Consider the following 19,896-nt stretch of genomic DNA (forward strand, 5'->3'; position numbering starts at 1 on the left):
AAAAAAAAAAAAAAAAAAACAAAAATGGCAGCTCCCCCTCTTGGATAGGCGTGGTTTGATGTGGTAGGTCTTGAAGGCTGCTCTCAGAGGCTCCGCCTTGGTGTCTGCAGAGATTAGATAGGCAGGCGTCATGCCAAGCTTTGCTGAACTATGAACTGTAGGCCACTCTAATGAGTCCGATCTCCTTTTGCCACGGTTGAGCCAAATTGTATTTTCAAGGCCCGCCTTGGTTCAAAGTTCCAGGCCATGCACTTTTTATGCTACCACAGATGAGATGTTTTTGTTTTGGTTGCTGGCTTCTTAGGGGGAGGAATCAATTTGTCTTGGCTCAGGCTGGGATTTCGGTGGCCCCTGCCTGGGGCGAGATGCGCAGCAGGAGGTGATGTGCCTGCACTGTCGCAGACCCAACCCCTGGCAGGGATCGCGTTAGCGTTGGGGGAGGAATGAGGGCGTAGCTATGGCCGGAGGCGGCACCGGGAGCTGCTAGAAATGAGCTGGGAGCTCCTGCAGCCTGCGTGCGCGCACACCCAGGTCTCCACCACCACCAACTCTCTGCAGGGATCGTGTAGAGGTGGGGGCTATTTTTTTTTTCCCGTTGGCACCCGGGATTCAGGGTTCGCATGGCCAATGCTGGGGGCGAGATGCGCCATGGAAATGAGGTGCGTGCTCCCACTCCCAAAACCAAGGTCGAAGTGAGCACCCCTGACACCGCCACTGCAGTGGTGGCCAACTCCTCGCCAAGATGGCGCTGGGCTGGAAGCTGTTCCTTCCCTTGCGCCAACTGGGTTCGAGCTTTAGGCTATCCAGCAGTTATCTATGGAGTGAGCTTCTCCAAGCGCAGTTAAGCGTTCTTTACCTCTTCCCCAGAGACAGTACTATGAGCGTGTTCAGTCTCTCTGTCTCTTCCCTTTGTCTCTCGGGCTCCCCGCGCTTGCCCCGCGTTGGGCTGGGGCTGCCACCTCCCCTACCCGTCTCAGGCTGGCCCGTTTTCCAATCTCCCCAGTTTACACTCACTCACTCACTCAGGTATCCTTCAGGTTCTCTTCCTTCTGGAGTCCGTATTTTCTCCTTCCGCTCTTGCAGATGAGAGTAATGTCCTTCTCAGTTCGATCAATGGGGCAGACGAAGTTTACAGAGCTCCCTTCCTCTCTGCCATCTTGGCTCCCTCCTTTAATCTTTTTAAACCAACCACTTAGCAATATTCTAAGCATATAAGTTTTCTATATATTTTGAATGAATAACAAATGTATTAAAATATTACATATTGAGTGAAAACATCACATAAATTAAATAATCTAACATTTATGTTCCCTATATCAGGAAATGTTTTAACTCTATCCTGCCCAGGTCAGAATATTTCCTTGAATACCTCTGCTACCTGCATTTGGCAGGTCACCCACCACCATTACAATAACCAAGAAAAAAATGTGGACAAGATCATTGCCATGTCTCAAAGCATTTGATTTAGTCTCTGCCTCAGAGTTTAAACCACTCCAAGTTGTGTATGCCAAATAAGCACACAGAATTCAATGGTGGGCAAGAACTAAAATCAAAATTGCTGTACATTTGTTCTTTTCTCAAGGAATTGTAAAGTTTGGACCAAGAGTGCAAATGCTAGAATTTGGTATGGTGTTTACAAAAAAAAATAAATAAACCCTAAGAAAGGGGAACATAGAATTTAAGACATTGAGTTAGCTTCCTTTACTTGGCTTTTACACATTGGATATTACTCTAATATCCTTTTTGAATCTTAAACTCATAGGCATGAAGTAGGAGTTTCATACTCCTTGCTTAAGAGTCACATCTCTGTGGAAGGAAAGTAATATTGTATCAGGAACTATATTCTTTCTCTGACAGAATAGAGAAAACCGTTTTTCTATATTTAATAGGCATGACAACATTTGGGTGTGGTTTTCTCTTTCATTTTTTATTATGGAATAAATATTCAGATTGTCACTGATCTCTACAATAAATACAGCATCAGCTGTCCCCCCCCATTTCTTTTCTCCAACGTGTGAGAGGTTACGAGACATTCCCTACACCCGCAAATAAGATAATACTGACACTGTGTCCATCTCCTTAACATAGAGATAATTATATGGCAACATCTGTCCCTCCAGGAAACATTCAAACTTCATGGCATTCAGTAAATGAGAAGTCACACAGAGTATGATATTTACAACTCAACTTATGGGCACAGAAACGGAACTAAAAACCACCAAAGAAAAAACAACTGGTTTAGAGAGAAGCCGTCAGCCAGTCAGCTGGAAAATAGGTCATAGTAAAAGTCAATGTAAAGCAGAGTTCCAAATTCAGTGGGGACATGGCTTTTTGACCTCCTACCAACAAAGACTGCAATGTTATTCATTTTCCTCACATTTTCATGTAAATTTAATTTTTATGAAATTTTTGACTTGCTAACCCTAGAGGCTAGTGATCTATTAATCCACAAAATGAGTCTTAATGGTAAACTCTTCAAACAAGCACTTTTTCATTCCTGTCTCCTCTATTTTATTCAAAAGAGTACACTGTGCTCCTCCTTAATATATTTACTGGATAGAAGATGAAGACAAATATGAGTGTTTTATACTCATGCTCTTATTCCCAAAGAATGAGTGGATCATTCTTGGAAGCCTGTTAATTACTCCCTGAACACGTCATGATAACAATAACAAATCTAAAAGTCTAATTCTTTTTCAGAAAATAAGGGCAAATAAATTGCTCTAAAAATGAAGAAACTAGCAGAAAACAAAGAATCAAAGGTGACTAAAAGAGTTATAATTTAAGAATGCCTTGAGCTTGGCTTGGTTATTTTTCGCCTCTTTAAAATTGAATGGTACATTTTTTAAATGTTCCTTGAGTTTTCAAAATGTCATGGAAGAAGGCAGTGACTGCTTTTAGTTCTCATTAATGTTTCTTTAATTCACACATGGATTATGAAAGAAATTGATGTCGGCTATCCATTACATTGGACCAACTCTCCCACTGAGAACAACGGTAATAGCTAGATACATTTTTTAAAGTGTTTGAAGGCATCAGAGAACTATCAAGTCAGAAAGGACTTGAAGGGTCAAGAACCCAAGGAAAAAAGAAGAGCAAAGAATAGAGCTGGATATTTAGAAGTACTTTCATCTGTAAGGCATTTTCTAATTCCCAAGCAGTGGCCAAGTGGCAGAAAAACCTAGAAAAAGTGATGGTCCCAAATCTTATTTTGGGTTTTTCCAGAAGCTGACCTTGAGATAAAGATTTTAGTGCAAGTAGCTCATTTGGGAGATGCAAGAAACATCAAGAAAGAAGTGGGAATTGATGTAAGGAAGAGAAGCAACCAATAAGAAGCACTCAAATAAGCAGGATACAGACGACTTGAATAACTCTGGGTCATGTAAGCATATACTTCAGTTACATCCTATCGGGGGAGGTTTCTATGACCTTTCTTCTCAGGCATTGACTGAGGGATGTTTCTGAGGGTGTTAAATCATTCTTACCTTCCATGAATACAGCAGAAGATACAGATATTGGCAGCCACCAATTATCTAGAGCACCCAGATACAGAAAGCCTGCAGTCTGACCTTTGTGATGCTCAAAACAATTCATTTTCCCAAGTTAAGTGTACTCTTTCCTGTACCCTTTTCTTCAGGGTTTTGTTTTTGTTTTGTTTTTTAATAAACATGCATAAGAGTTTTAGCAACGGACATGCCTCACTGCAGTTTATCCAAAAGTTGCAACTAACATTTACTAACTAACCTCTTCTACCATTCAATCAAGATTTCCTTTATAATTGGCCAGTGCTTCTGATGATATGGGATAAACCAGGTCTTCAGCTTTGAGGGTTCTGAGCCTCCAGTTACCATGCTCTTATTAGGTCATGCTTTCTGCTAGTACTCCATTCTGGTAATTTACTAGATACAGAAATGCAAGGAACTTCCCTGCCTTCCTTATGTAACAGCAACTCTGTATCCACATGATAGTAATAATCTATTTCCACTAGTGTACTACTTTTCAAATACCTTCTATACTTCTTGGTGAAAGACCAGCATGACTAAAGAATAGCTGTGATTTTAGCTTTTGTGGAACTCTTCTATGCACCCCAGTGGTAACATTTCTCTCAGGAAAACTAAATCACAAATTCATCAAGTGGGTCCCTGGGAATAATGGTGAAAAAAACCACTAATACTCCCACTCTTGGTTCTTAGGCCCTGGAGATACTGTGATACCTTCAGGGGTTTGAATTCAAGAATATTTTCATAATATTGAGGTGTTATTTGCCTTTATCACTGCAACAAATGTAATAGTAGTCAGTGCTATCACTTGGTTAAATTTATGATATTTCCCCATAATTTTCTATTAACTATCTGTGATGTTCGGGACTCAGATTAGTTAAGTGAATGGAGATACAATGAAGATCACCAACCCTGCATTCTTTAGGTGCATGGGGTGATACTAAATCCGCCATTTCTCTTAGGATACATTAGGCTTCTCATTCAGTCTCTTGACCAGTAAGGAATTTTAGGAATTTCCATTTGTTTTTTTACATTCTGGTTCTTTCTCCATAAGACAGATAACCAATATGTGAATTCTGCACGATTATAATTACACATATATATCTCTGTTATGCTAGGAAGGACTTGGGGAATTCACAAGGAAAGAAATGAAATCATTGGATTCACAGTGAGACAGACTTAGGCCAGGACTCTATGTATCACCTGATCACCTGAGTACCTTCAGGAGCAAGAGGCTATAATAATCCTATAGCCCTCTTGCTAAAACAATTCCATCTGTATCTCTAACCAAGTGGAATTAGATTAAAATCCAGTAACAAAAATATAAACTAGAAAATTTCCCAATATTTGAGTCAAAGTTACTGTTGCTGTGTAATTTCTTTAAATTTGCTAAATGGAAATGTAATAAACATAAATTATATTGAGTCTTCTGGGACAACTTAAAGATTCTAGGATGGAAATTTATAGCCTTGAAGGCATATTTAGAAAAAGAGTAAATCCTAATACTCCATGATCTAAGTAACCATCTCAGTAAGTCATCCAATGAAAGTAAAAGGAAGGGAATAGTAAAAATAAGAAAAGAAATTAATGAAATAAAAGAACCCATTAAAGAAAAAGAATTTCTCTAAGAGCTAGCTCTTCCAAACATAAATCTATGGAAGTGATGAATCACTCAACTCTCCACCATAAACTAATGTTACACTATGTTAACTAACCAAAATTTATTAATAAAAAAAATTAAAAGAAAAAGAATTTTAATGAGAAGTTTGGAAAGTAAGAGTTTAATAAAATACATAATAACTTAATAAAACTGTTGACTCCATGGAAAGACTTTTAAGAGAGGGACAAAGAGAGACAAAGAAAAAGCCAAATAATATTAGGAATGAAAAATATTAAAATACTGTATGATTTCACTTATGTCCAATTTAAGATACAAAAGAAATGAACATGGCAGGGGGAGGAAGGCAAACCAAGAAACAGACTCTGAGGTTCCTAGAGGGGAAGTGGGCCGGGGAATAGGTTAAATAAGAGACGATGGTATAAAGGAGGACATTTGTTGTGATGAACACTAGTTGTTATATATAAGTGATGAATCACTGAATTCTATACCTGACACTAATATTATAATATATGTTAACCAACTGGAACTTAAATAAAAAACTGGAGAAAGAAAAAGAAAAAATGTAAAAAGATATAAACACTTTATATAATTTTACATAAAATGAACAGATTGGTAGTAAAATGCATCTTACTAAATCTAACACAAGAAGAAATAGAAATAGATAATCTGAATATTCCTCTACCTATAAAAATTTCAACTCTAATGAAAATCTTCAGAGGGAAACTTCAGGCCAAGATGATTTCATTATTGAATTCTTCCAAATATTTAAGAATTAACCTCAATCTTATTTAAAACTTTTCTAGAGAATAAAGAAAGGGGAAAATTCTCAACTTATTTGAGACCAACATAACTATCATTCAAAACCTGACAAAAACAGAAACATCCATGCAAAATCATATGTAAAATGTTGGCAAAAAATAATCCAAAAATATATACAAGTTGGGTTGATTCCAAAAATGCACAATTGGTTTTAACATCTGAAAATAAATCATGTGATTCATCACATTAACAAAATAATGTTTTGGAGGATATTCCAAAAAATATTAAATACTCTTTCATGCATTCATAATAAAACTTGCTATAATACTATCAGAAAACTCCCTTAAGCTATCTAAAAAATACCTCACAACAAAAAAATTACACCTAATAATGAATATTGAAAGACTTCTCCATGAAACTATAGGGAGAGACTAAAATGACCACTATCATCAGCTTTGTTCAACATACTCTTGAAGGTCCAAGCAAGAGAAAAAGAGCAAGAAAAATATCAAAATTATAATAATTTCAAGGAAAAAATAAAACTTTAAGTTCATATATTATATATATATAACATATAAATAGGTCTGAAGATAATATTTCACCTTAATAAGTGATTTTAGGAATATTATGGGACAAAAGGTTAATATAAAATCACTTCTGTTTCCATTTAAAGTCAACAATTAGAATATTTTTCATAATTTACAACAGCATGAAAAACATCAAATATACAGGCTTAAATGTAATTTAGTATATAAAATTATCGTAGCACCTGCATGGCTCAGTTAAGCCTCCAACTTCAGCTCAGGGCATGACCTCGTGGTGCATGAGTTCAAGCCCCGTATCAGGCTCTGTGCTGACAGGTAAGAGCCTGGAGCCTGCTTTGGATTCTGACTCCATCTCCCTCTGCCCTTCCCCTGCTCACATTCTGTCTGTTTCTCTCTCTCTAAATATAAATAAACATTTAAAAATTTTTAAACTCAAAAAAAGGAATTATACGAAATTATCAAAAGAAAATAAAGATGGAAGGTAATGAGGGTTATGACTCATTCATGAGTAGGAGGATTAATACTGTAAAGATTTTTTTTTTAATACTTATTTTTGAGACACACACACAGCATGAGTGGGGCAGGGGCAGAGAGAAAGGGAGACACAGAATCCAAAGCAGTCTCCAGGCTCTGAGCTGTCAGCACAGAGCCCGATGCGGGGCTTGAACCCATGAATCGTGGGATTATGATCCAAGCCAAAGTTGGCTGTTTAACCAACTGAGCCACCCAGGGGCCCCAAGATTTGTGTTTTCTTAAATTGATATATAGATTTTGTGTACTCCTAACCAAAACACTGCATTTGTTTTTTAAACTTGAAGGCTTTTTCTAAACTTTGTATGGAAAATATAAGTGCCAAGAAGAGCCAAGTCTATCTTTAAAAAGCCCCCCAAAAATTGGAGGACTTACATAACCAGATATCAAAATTTATTGTAAAGAAAAAATATGTAAGAGAATGTTGTATTGAGTCAAGCAAAGGCAGACAGATGTATGAGTGGAACAAGATTCAGATTACATTTAAACAGAGACTTGATGAGTGACAAATGTATGGTTTGAACAGAATAGACTTTTTGATAAATTAGTTTGGTCAATGTATAAGGATATGCACTTGGTCAATCTATATGGACGACCATTAAGATGGACAACCTACCTCACACCATACAAATAAAAGTAAAGTGTAGAAGAATAAAGGGAATAAAAATTTTTTTAAGATGTATAATAAAACAGCTTCTGGAACTTAACACAGAAAAAACAGGCAGGTTTTCTTATGGAGTAATTATAAATAAAAATATTGATAAATTATAATAAAATAAAGAAGAGATCCTCAGCAGAAGAGACTATGAGAGCAAAGATGTATGCCAGAGTAGAAGAATATATTCACAATATATTTAATAAACAAGAGGCCCATATTCAGAATATACAAAGAATTTGTAACAATCAAGATGTAAAAGACAACCAACAGTTAATGGCCAAGAATCTTTTGCAACTTCTCAAAAGAGGTATCTCATGATCAATAAACATGAAATAGTGTCAGTCTTCTTAATCACCAGAAAAATGTAAACGGACTCCACGATGATCTATATTTGCATATATATCAATATGACTGTAATGTGAAAGTCTGAAAACACTGAGCACTCTAAGGATGAGAAGAACCTGGAACTCTTATCATTTCCACCATGGAAAACTGGGGCTTTCTACTCAAGACAGACAAGTTCACACCCTATCAACCTCCCACTAACAATCAAAATACATACATACAGTGACTGAACGGTTTGCCTAACTACATTATAATAACATTATGTGAATAGCTGCAAACCAGAAACAATGTAAATGTCAATAAAGATTAGTGGAACTCATAAAAATAAATAACTACAATATTTCTAAAACAGCAGAATGAAACAACAGTACACATGTAACTTTGAGTAAAAGAAACCAGACACAAAATAGTACATACTGTTTGATTCCATTCAGGCAAAACTAACCTATAGTGAAAGAAGTGGCTTCTTTGCAGAAGGTGAGTAATAAAATGAAGGGATCACAGAAGGACATTCATGAAAATTCTTCAAAGTCCAATTTTATTATTATCATGCCATATATACATTATAATTTGATAAAAACTATCTTCAAATACAGATTAAAAATAATGGAATTATAATATAAAAAGTAAAACATAATGTCAAAATCACAAAAGAAAACAGGATAATTAGTGTTAAGAATTTGTACTAGGGTAAGTAAATCTAATTTCTTGATTCATTCTTTAAATGATTTAAATAAAGTTTTGAGAACTCTTTGAAAAATAAAATTCTTATTAAGAATGAAATATTACATATTAAATGCAAAGTGAATAAGTTGGAGTATTAATTCAGTATATCTACAGGGTATTCTGGATTAAAATGAGAAAAATCTCAATTACAGAATTTTACTATTACAAATAGAAAGTTTGCATGCCTGATGTATTTGCATAAATGAACTGTGTATTTGCATTAATGAACTTGCACTAGTTTGACGTATCATCATTTGGAAGTACCACCAATCCCTCAAATAATTTTAACTCCAATTAAATGTTTTATCTTTTCCCCAAAGCTCCTTTATGCTTCTCTGTTCCTAGTTGCTATAAATGACAGACTGGTCCCCTAATCATTTATATTTAAAACCTCAGTGCTACCCTTGACACTGCCCTCTCCTCTATTGATTCCTTTGCTTTATTAGCTTTCACATCTATCACAACCTTTACATTCCAGTGACCAGCCTCTCCTTCAAGCCCACAATTACTCTCTCCTAGAATACTGCAAATAGTCTTTTCACTTCTAGTCTCTTGATGTCAGTCAGGGCTATTCGAGTCAGTAGATCAGTCTCTTTTTTTGCAGGTAGCACTAATCATGGTATTCTTCATTTCAAAAACCTTAATTGAGTTCCTATTATCTAGAGAATGAACCCCAGTATCCTTAGCTTAACTTCCAAGGCCATCCAAAATATGACCCCAAACTAATCTCCAGTTCGCATGCTCTGTTCCAGCAATGCAGCAGTAATTAGATTCGCCTCACTTTTCTGCCTGTTTCTTTGATTGTACTAGTCCCATGTCAAGAATAATTTTTTCTACTCTTCCACAATTCTAATTCCTCTACAACCTTTAAAACTCAATTTGTCATGAAAACTATGGAATAAGAACTTGCTTAAGTGGTTTTTTAAATTGATCAGGTTTTAGGATCACCCAAGGAGCTTCTAAAATTAACCAGTAATAGAGGTCATATATGCAGACTGCTAGAATCACCAAAGTTGACAAAGCCCCAGTGGTACCGCTGCAGCCACCAGCTCCCCAGACCAGTTTTGTGGAACCTGATGCACTGACATCTGTGGGCGCAGAGGACGGCCACGCTAAGCAGAAAGGTAAGGTTACGTTATATCAGACTTGCCATGTATACGGACAACCACGATCACAGAATGAAGGCTGAAGTAAAAACAAACGGCTTGCGATGCATTTCCGATATGGTTGTAACAGTTCTTCCAAACTAATTATCCTTATAGGTAACATTGGTCAATTCAGGAGAAATTACTGAAAAGTAAATTTTTTTAAAAAAGCAGTACAGTGAAGAAGATTTTAGAGAAGAGGAAGAAAACAGTTGGAAAAAGGGAAGAGCGCAGTTCTCAAAACACCATAGGAAAACATTCAAAACACAAAAATTGCAGAGAAAATAGTAAAAGCAGTAGGACAAAGGGGTTGTGGGGGACAAGGAAAAACAAAAGGTATCTTACATGCAGGAAACACCAATTTGAATACCACTGATTTCTCATTAGGAACAACTGAGGACAAAGAAAAGCTAGAACATGTCTAAAGTGCTGGCACACAACAAAACAACCAACACCTACCAACAAAGAATCCTGTAACTTATAAAATGCTTTTTTTAAATTTAAGTAGACTCCCAGTTTCTGCCTAAGATGTATAAAGCTTGTCATTCCTATCCTAAAGACAAGAAAAAGCAGGAAAGTATACAAAACTATAATGGTTCTTGGACACATCAAAAGCTGAGAAAATAGAACAGCCAACTACTCTGATATCAAAGGAAAGATAAGGCATGAGCACAGTCATAATAGCTGCTCCAGGAGGAAGACGAGATCTTCGTACAAGACAATACGAGGAATTCAGCTACATTTTTAGTAAATAGGGCAAGGCCCAGTGTGAGATAGTGTGAGAGAATAGAAACCCTAAGAGTCGCAGACTCTTGCACACACTAGAGACTCTTCTCTATGGACTCTCAAGGTGCATAAGAAATCTATACGACAAAGAGCGAGAGTGGGGGCAAGACTGGGTGCTGCAGGCCAGGACACAGGGAGTGGTAACCCCTGAAGAAAAACACAAAGTACCACTTGGTGCCTTCTCCACTAAATGATGGAAGGTTTAAGCCACCAGGGAAAAGACAGCAAATCCTATGCCTAAGAGGATAGAGTAAAAGGTTCACTGTGGCTGGGACCAGTGCGGAAAGAGAAAGGGAAAAGGCTTCATCCCCTCAGGGAAGAGGCAGGAAACCTGGGCTCAATCCATCACATGTTTTCTAATACGCAGAACAGTGTCAGGATCCCTGAAAGATTCCAACCCAAGAACCAGAGACTCAGGACTCCAGGCTGGGCCAGGGACACAGACACCGCCCCCTCTCCCCCCGCACCACCTTGCATCTCAAAATAAGCAGACCATGCACAAGTAACAACCAAAAGCAATTTACCGCTCAGAGAATGGCACCAAAAAAAAGGAAATAGAGTTTTCTCTGAGGTTATCTGATAATTCTCTATCATCTACGAAGTAGTGTGACCTCCACTTTTTAGGTAACTAATTAGATAGGATAAAAATAATGCATGCCACACTATTTTAGATAGGAAGGAAAAAAGGAAGGAAGGAAGGAAGGAAGGAAGGAAGGAAGGAAGGAAGGAGGGAAGGAGGGAAGGAAGGAGGGAAGGAAGGGAGGGTGGGAGGGAGGGAGGGAGGAATGAATTTGTACCACACAAAATACCTTAGAAGCAAGTACAAGCAGCTGGAACATTCAACATTCCAGGAAGTGGATACTGGGGAAAGCAGGTAAGGAGTTTTAACTCATTATTTTAATCATCATTACACTATTTGGATTATTATTTCAGTAAATTTCTATTTCGAATATTTCATGAAAGCTAAAATTATACTGATCTTAGTAAAGATGCTGGAATTACTGGTAAATCTTGAGATCAATATAAACTCTTTGGAAAACAATTTGGTAATTAAAAAATCAAGAGTATTGAAAATGACAGGGGCGCCTGGTGGCTCAATCTTTAAGCATCCGACCTTGACTCAGGTAATGATTTCATGGTTTGTGAGTTCAAGCCCCATGTCGGGCTCTGTCCTGAGAGCTCAGAGCCTGGAGCCTGCTTCAGATTCTTTATCTCCTCTCTCTCTCTGCCCCTCTCCTACTCGTGCTCTATCTGTCTCTCTTTCTCTCCCTCCCTCTGTCAAAAATAAGTAAACATTTAAAAAAATGTGTTAAAGAGTATTGAAACTGTCAACTGTTCTGTTTTGGGTATGAATATTTATCATGGATCTATATCCTAAGAAAATAATGCAAAATATGAAAAAGATTACTGCAAGATACATTTAACAGAATACTCGGCTAAATTTTTCAAGTGTAACTACAGTTTTCAACTCTAGAATAATTGCATTTTTACAGCAACTCCACTTAATGGACATGGTTTCATCATTAGGAATTACAGTTATACAGACTACAAAGCACCATGGGCAATGAATACAGTATGATTACACTAACTGCTAAGTGAAGACAATGCCACACAGTTGTGCACAGGCAAAGGGCCAAACTTACTAAATTTCTACCCTGGAAAATTTGCTACTCTAAGCTTTAGTCTTCCTATCTATAAAATGAAAGTAACAATACATATATACTAGATTTTTTACTAGAACTAGAATGGGAAAATAACAGAAATGCACACATTACCTAAGTGTCTGATAAATATTAGTTATGAGTATTATTATGACATAATATGCAAATAAAATCTTAAATAGATAAACATACAGATATAAATGACACTAGAAGGAAACAAACTAATAGATATAGATACATTCTTTGATTATTTTATTGGAATTTTTTCCTTTCTTGAATTTCCAAATTTTTTCAGTATGGATTATGGTTCCCTTCCTAATTTAAAAAGTGATTATTGGTGGTTTCCCTTCATATTCTCTGCTTAAGACAGATTTATTCGATCTAAAACAACTGTCCATATTTGAAGCTTCCCTTTAGTGGTTTCAAATGCCTAATTCAGGGAGGAATACTAATTCTGTAGTCTACTTATACTTGAACTTTGGTTGCCTATAAAAGTGGCTGTGTTAGATCCAATTCTCTTCAGCTGGAATATGTAAAACTTCTAGAAAAAAAAAAGCTTTACATTCAATGAACACATTCACTGTACAAACTTCATCTGGGAAAAATCCACGCTCCAGTCCTCTCAAAATTGATAGAAAGACTTCATCAAGTGCAGCAGTGGACCCTGATCATAAGTGAGAGACTTAGCTCATTCTGGAGCCAAAGATTTGTGAGGCCACAAAAAGAGTCCCTGACACACATGTGATTGATGACATCGCCCTAGATCTGGGGAGTATGGCTTTATTCAAATATACCCCTGAACTGCTGACAACACCCAAATCCAAACCATTCCAAATGAAAGCTTGAAGAAGCAATTTTCAGGTGAACTGAAGAAGAAAATCATATGTTTGCACCAAAGGAGGTAGCAAATTTATGAAAACAATACAGGTGAAATGACAGGTTTGTAGGATGATGTTAGTACATCTGCATGTGAACTTTCTTTCACTCGGCAGGAACTGTGAGGACAATGTGAGGAAAGAAAAATAAAAATTCAGTTCTTATCCATAAAGCTGAGCCTGCTCTAAGTAGTTATAAATTTGGAATAGTGGGAGGAGAGAGAGAGAGAGAGAGAGAGAGAGAGAGAGAGAGAGAGAGTGAGCAAGAGAGTGCAAGCATTTCTCCCACCTCCAAAAACAAATTAAGAAGAAAAAATTACTTTGTTTTTGAGTTCAAAATTGACACTAAAGAAGGTGTTGTTAATCATATGTGATTGAAGCTTTGAAAAAATCATCTATAATAGTCTTACTTAATAAAAATAAGCCTACAGGTTGACTGTGAAAATATCCAAGGGATTTTATCAAATAGGTTAATTACCAGCAGTTTTTACAAAGGTGAGTTTGGCTAATACTACACTTCAATGTACAGGCTGTCTTTCTGATTCCTTCTTCTAATACTTGGGCATCCAACAAAAAACAGTCTAGAATAAAGATAAAGCTACGCTGTCTATAATTTCTGACAATGTTGTTTTTCCAGTCTACCTGCCATCCCCTCCCTCTCTGAAAAACCATTCTACAGACAGGCCACGCTTGTTAAGTGTTTTAATGGCATTGCAGCATTTCTTACAACTGAATTTTTGCAATTGCCATTCCATTTTATAACAAGAACTAACTCTAGTCTTTCCACACAAACATTCCAACCAGCAACATTAAATTACATGTGGGTATTTGGTCCTATAATCTACTTACAGAAGTTGCAGATCAGTCAAGTTGATAACAGTTGGTGTGGATGAAGGAATAAGAAGACATACTCTGCAGTACCCCGTGAAGGGCCATTTAGCAGTAGCCTAAAAACTGGTACTGAAATTAGCCTATTTGGCCTTATGACCCCTTTCTATTTATTTACACAAAAATCCACATACTATACAAAGGTGGGAAAGGAGATTCATAGTAGATATTCTGAACACAGTGATCATTAGTATTATTCTATGAACTATCCTGGGAAACAGTATGCAGTCACTAAGAAAAACAGGCTCATGTGTCTGACAGAAAAATCTAAAAATCTAACTTAAGAAAAGCAAATTGTGTGGTAAAATGTTAACATTATAAAATAGCCATGTAAAATAACTATCGTTATTTATCTGTGTACAACTTTAAATGCACAGAAAAAAAAGCAGGAAGAGTGCACAGCAAGGTTAACGGCAGTAGAGATTACCCTTGGAAGTGAGCACACACTTGCATTTGTGTGTGCATTTGCAGATATGTGCATGTGTATGTGCACATGTGAGAATTATTTATATTTTTCCATTGTGTTTGCTTGTTCAGTGAGATTTTATTCTTTTAATTTTTATGCACTTGAAAATAAAATATGTTTCAAATGAGAGATCCTTTACATAGATAGGAAACTACTAGAAAACAGTATAACAACAACATATCAAACAAAATATGAATAATTACTGTATATTAACAGTCAATAACAGATTTTCAGAGAATAAAAAGATCATTTATAGCAGAATAATAACCTAAGGTCAAAACCATGAAGAAACCAGGAACAATATAAAACTAAACAGAAACAATCAAAATTCCTAATATTTAGCATAATGCTTGGCACATAGTAGCTATTCAATAACCATTTGTTAAATGCCAGTAATTGCCATGAGAGCCTGCATAGGTTACATCTCCGCAGCTGAGTCCTCATGCTGGTCAAGCACATTTATTTTCCTAGATTGTTTCAAGATCCCATTAAAGTATTAAAGTCTTCATTTAATGAATCATATCATTTCCACTCCAATGTATTACATTCTAATGTGGACAAGACTTTCTGGGACTTTCAATATGCAAAACAATCCATCTCATGGTCCACAGAAGTAGAAATAAAGTGTTTGGCTTCTTGTAATATTTGATTTAGCAAGTATAGCCAGAATATGTATGCCTCCTGCTGGCAAGGGATGTAATGTCACTGGCAGGGTACACATTTCAGGGCCACAAACTTGGCAAACAACTCCCCCAGCTGCCACTCAAAACAGGGCTAGGTATCACCATTTCAAACGGATTCTGGTTTTTATAAGGCAAACATCAAGTTAGTCAGTAGAAACCTTCAAAACCTGTTTGTATACATTAAAGAAAAAGAAATATTTCCCAAAATAAAATAGTTCTTTGAAAATAGGATAGGTTTTATCAAGAATATGGCAATAAATACAATGGGTTTAAGACTATATACGAAAACCTATGAAAGGAAAGCAAACTGCTACACAAGGTAATTGCTAAATTTGTGAATTGTAACTGATTTTTTCCCCAAATGGAAATAAGTTGTAACTACAAGAAAAGAAATCCATGTACTTTGCTTTAGAAAAAATAATAAATCAGAGAAAAGTATTTAACTGAAAATAAAAATTACATACAAAATGCACAATCCTGCAATCTACTGACAACCACTGCTAATGTTTTGTTCTATAACATTCTAATCATTGTTTTTTCCAAAGCACACACACTTTACATATTTGAACTCATAGTATTTAATAATCTGTGCTTTCATTTTAAAATACATTATGAAAATATAATCAATGTCATAATAGCAATTGCCTAAATTTTAACAGATTTTCTAATAGCTTTTCACTACTGAAATATGTTATTATAAAATATCTAGAAAATAGATGTTTTCTCAATTGCTCTAAATTTCCAGTTAAATTCTGAAAAATAAAATAGAAATTACTTCTCTAAGACTGAGACTTTTGAACTTTCCTGTCGAAAAACTATAGGAGAGGAGGGGGCACCTAAGTGGCTCAGGCTGTTAAGTGTCCAACTTTGGCTCAGGTTATGATCTCATAGCTTGTGAGTTCAAGCCCTGCACTGGGCTCTGTGCTGACAGCTCAGAACCTGAAGCCTGTTTCAGATTCTTTGTCTCCCTCTCTCTCTCTCTGCTTCTCTCTCAAACTCAGTCTCTCTCTCAAAAATAAATAAAATGATTTTTTAAAAAAACTTAAAAAATAGATTTATGGCAACTTTCAAAATATAGAGAGTATAATGAAATTAAAATTATTAAAAAACTTAAGTGGGGAGGGGTAGGAGCCAAGATGGCAGAATAGCGTGGAAGTCTTTTTTCCATCTCATGTACATGAAATATAGCCAGATCAACACTAAACCTGCACGCCTAGAAACTTATTTGAGGATTAACACACAATCTACACAACTTGAACCACAGAACTCAGCAGGTACACAGCATGGAGACGTGAACTGTGGGAGAAAGAAGCCGTGGGGGGCAGGGTGCAGTTTTTGCTTGCAGAGAGAGGATATGGATGCAGTGGGCAGGGGAGGAGGGGCTAAGGGAAAAGCAGCTGGAGAGAAAGTGGAAACAGCTACAGGGACTGAGCTGAGAAGGGAGAGGGAGAAGGGAGAAAGGACCGGGTTTAAATTCCATTAAGACTCTATAAACAGAGAGAGCGCTGAGTCTGAAACTCTGCAGCTCAAATACTTAGTGGTGCTCTGGTGAGATGGGCAAATTCTCAGGTGCAAAGGACAAATTCCCAGGAGAAGAGTGAGTCCAGGACATCCTCAGGCCACATGTGATTTTCCATAATCCCAGAAACGCTGCTGCTATATGATCATATGAACTTTTTCTAGGGTGGGCTGGCACCTAGCCACAAGTCTCTGGACAATGGCAGCAGCAAGGTCCACTGAACATTCCTGGGTGCATCCAGCACCTGGCCATTGCTCAGTGAGCCCCTCCCCAGAGGACATGAGAGGGTCAAACCCACATTCCCTCAGAAGTGAAGGGCCAGGAAACACAACTGCATCTCAGATAAAACTCAGGAGGAAGGTGCCACCTGGTAACCTGACGACGTGGTCACAGATAGTATAAAAGCTGGGAGTGGACGGAAACCAGAGACAAAAGACAGGTGTGTGATTACTAGTCAGGGAGAGCAGAGAGTTCTGATACTGAAGTAGTGGGTGGGTGACGCCATTTTCACCTCGCCTGCACATGCACACCCACAGGCACCACAACAATCCACCCTGTCAGCTAAGCAGCACCTTCTAGTAGAGAATGGAGCAGTTACACTAAGCACCTGTCATCTGGGCCAACCTTGCTTTTCAGGGACACCACAAATCTCTCTGCCTGCTTAGTTTGTGGTCTATGAAGTCCTTCATAGTTTGACTTCTAGAGGAAAAAACAATGTAATACCAATTCAATTGTATTTCAGTCTGTTCACTGGCCCGTCCATTCAATATTCTTTTTTTCTTTCTTTTTCATTTCTTTTCTTTTACTTGAATAAAGAAAAAATTTATATTTTTTCAATTTTTATTAAAAATATTTTTCTTATTTTTTGACTAAATTTTTTATTTTCTAAGTTTTTCAAATTCTATTTTACTTCGATCATTTCAAGTTATTCTATTTCATCATATTCATTTTCTCAAATTTTCAAACTATTTTTTCTTTTTCCCTTTTTCTTGGATCAATCAAGCTCCTTTCAATAACAAGACCAAAATACACCTAGGATCTAGCATCACTTATTTGATTTTGTGTGTGTGTGTTTTATTTTCAATTTTTTTAATTTTAAATTTTGTACCTTTATTAATTCATTTTCTTCCTTCAAAATGACAAAATGAAGGAATTTACCCCAAAAGCAAGAGCAGGAAGAAACAACAGCCAGCAACTTAACCAACACAGATACAAGAAAGATACACGAACCAGAATTTAGAATCATGATAATAAGAACACAAACTGGGGTCAAAAATAGATTAGAATCCCTCTATATGTCAATAAAAGAAGTAAAAGCTAATCAGGATGAAATAAAAAATGCTGTAACTGAGCTGCAATTTCGAATAGATGCCACAGTGACAAAGATGAATGAGGCAGAGCAGCAAATCAGTGATAGGACAAACTTCTGGAGACTAATGAAGCTGAAAAAAAGAGGGAGAGTAAAGCAAAAGAGCACTATTTAAGAATAAGAGAAACCAGTGACTCATTAAAAAGGAATAATATCAGGGGCGACTGGGTGGCTCAGTTGGTTAAGCATCCAGCTTCTGGCTTCAGCTCAGGTCATGATCTCACGGTTCGTGGGTTCAAGCCCCACATTGGAGCTGACAACTAGCTGAGAGCCTGTAACCTGCTTTGGATTCTGTGTCTCCCTCTCTCTCTGACCCTCCCCTGCTCACATTGTCTCTCTTTGTCTCACAAAAATAAAAACATTAGGCAGTGCTGCCAACGCCCCAGTGGAGAAGCTGAGGTCATCATTGAACTTGAAATATTTAAAGTGGATACAAAACTGTTTCAGCAATGCAGACAATTAAGTGTGTTGTTGTGGGTGACGCTGCCATTGGTAAAACATGTCTCCTGATATCCTACACAACAAACAAATTTCCATCGGAGTATGTACCGACTGTTTTTGACAACTATGCAGTCACAGTTACGATTGGTGGAGAGCTATATACTCTTGGACTTTTTGATACTGCAGGGCAAGAGGATTATGACAGATTACGACCGCTGAGTTATCCACAAACAGATGTATTTCTAGTCTGTTTTTCAGTGGTCTCTCCATCCTCATTTAAAAATGTGAAGAAGTGGGTGCGTGAGATAACTCACCACTGTCCAAAGACTCCTTTCTTGCTTGTTGGGACCCAAATTGATCTCCGAGATGACCCCTCTACGACTGAGAAACTTGCCAGGAACAAACAGAAGCTGATCACTCCAGAGACGGCCGAGAAGCTGGCCCGTGACCTGAAGGCGGTCAAGTATGTGGAGTGCTCTGCACTCACAGAAAGGCCTAAAGAATGTATTTGACGAAGCAATATTGGCTGTCCTGGAGCCTCCAGAACCGAAGAAGACCCGCAGGTGTGTGCTGCTATGAATGTCACCAGAGCCCTTTCCGCACAGCTGGGGTCAGCACCGCACTAAAAGCAATGTTAAGTCAAACTAAAGATTAAAAATTAAAATTCGTTTTTGCAATAATGACAAATGCCCTGCACCTAGCCACATGCACTCGTGTGAGACAGCCTCTTCCCCCCTCAGTGCTCGTTAACTTGAGTAATCGTGTATTGTCAGAAAGATGGTTAGTACTAGTTTTTGTTTTGTCATTTCAAAAAAAATTTTTTCCCCTTTGTTTTGTTTTTGTTTAAAAGCAAGGCATGCTTGTGATGACTCTGTAACAGACTAATGTGGGTTGTTGAAGCTGCTCCCGGGGCTTCATCTGCTCTGGAGAATAATCTGGGACATTGAGGGTTTTGTTTTTGTTTTAGTTTTTTTTTTTGGTTTTGTTTTTTTTTTGGGGGGGGGGGAGTGTGTGTGGCGTTTGTTTTTATTTAGTCATGTTTTTTAATTCAGTAACCATTGGACAGCCCTTAAGGGGAGGAGGACAGATTGATTCAACATTCCACTTTCTAGATCTAGTTTAGAACACTTGTCCCCCACCTGGTGCTCTTAGGAAGGAGTATAGTAAATGCCTCACTGAATAACATACTCCTTTTTGAAAGTTGCCTTTTCTCTCCACCCTCGAGTAGGTCTAGTACTTGCTGAAACTCATGACAGCGGGTGGGACCTGTCTCGCCCCTCCTCTTTTCTGGGACGCACTCTAGATGTGACTGTGACTTTCAAGGAAATCTGTTTGCCATTTGCTGATTTTTTTTGAAGTTAATTTCTAACTTCTTTCA

General features: G+C 37.3%; 1 protein-coding gene and 1 pseudogene across 1 annotated transcript in view; one reads left to right on the plus strand and one right to left on the minus strand.

The window, feature by feature from the left end:
- The window catches only part of CNTNAP4 (contactin associated protein like 4), a 541,886-nt gene that overhangs the window by 401,094 nt on the left and 120,896 nt on the right, over positions 1 to 19,896 (minus strand). The window lies entirely within an intron of this gene.
- On the plus strand, positions 18,470 to 19,030 carry LOC115280581 (annotated as a pseudogene).

This window comes from Suricata suricatta, chromosome 16 (genome assembly GCF_006229205.1).
Source record: "Suricata suricatta isolate VVHF042 chromosome 16, meerkat_22Aug2017_6uvM2_HiC, whole genome shotgun sequence".
Classification (NCBI taxonomy): domain Eukaryota; kingdom Metazoa; phylum Chordata; class Mammalia; order Carnivora; family Herpestidae; genus Suricata; species Suricata suricatta.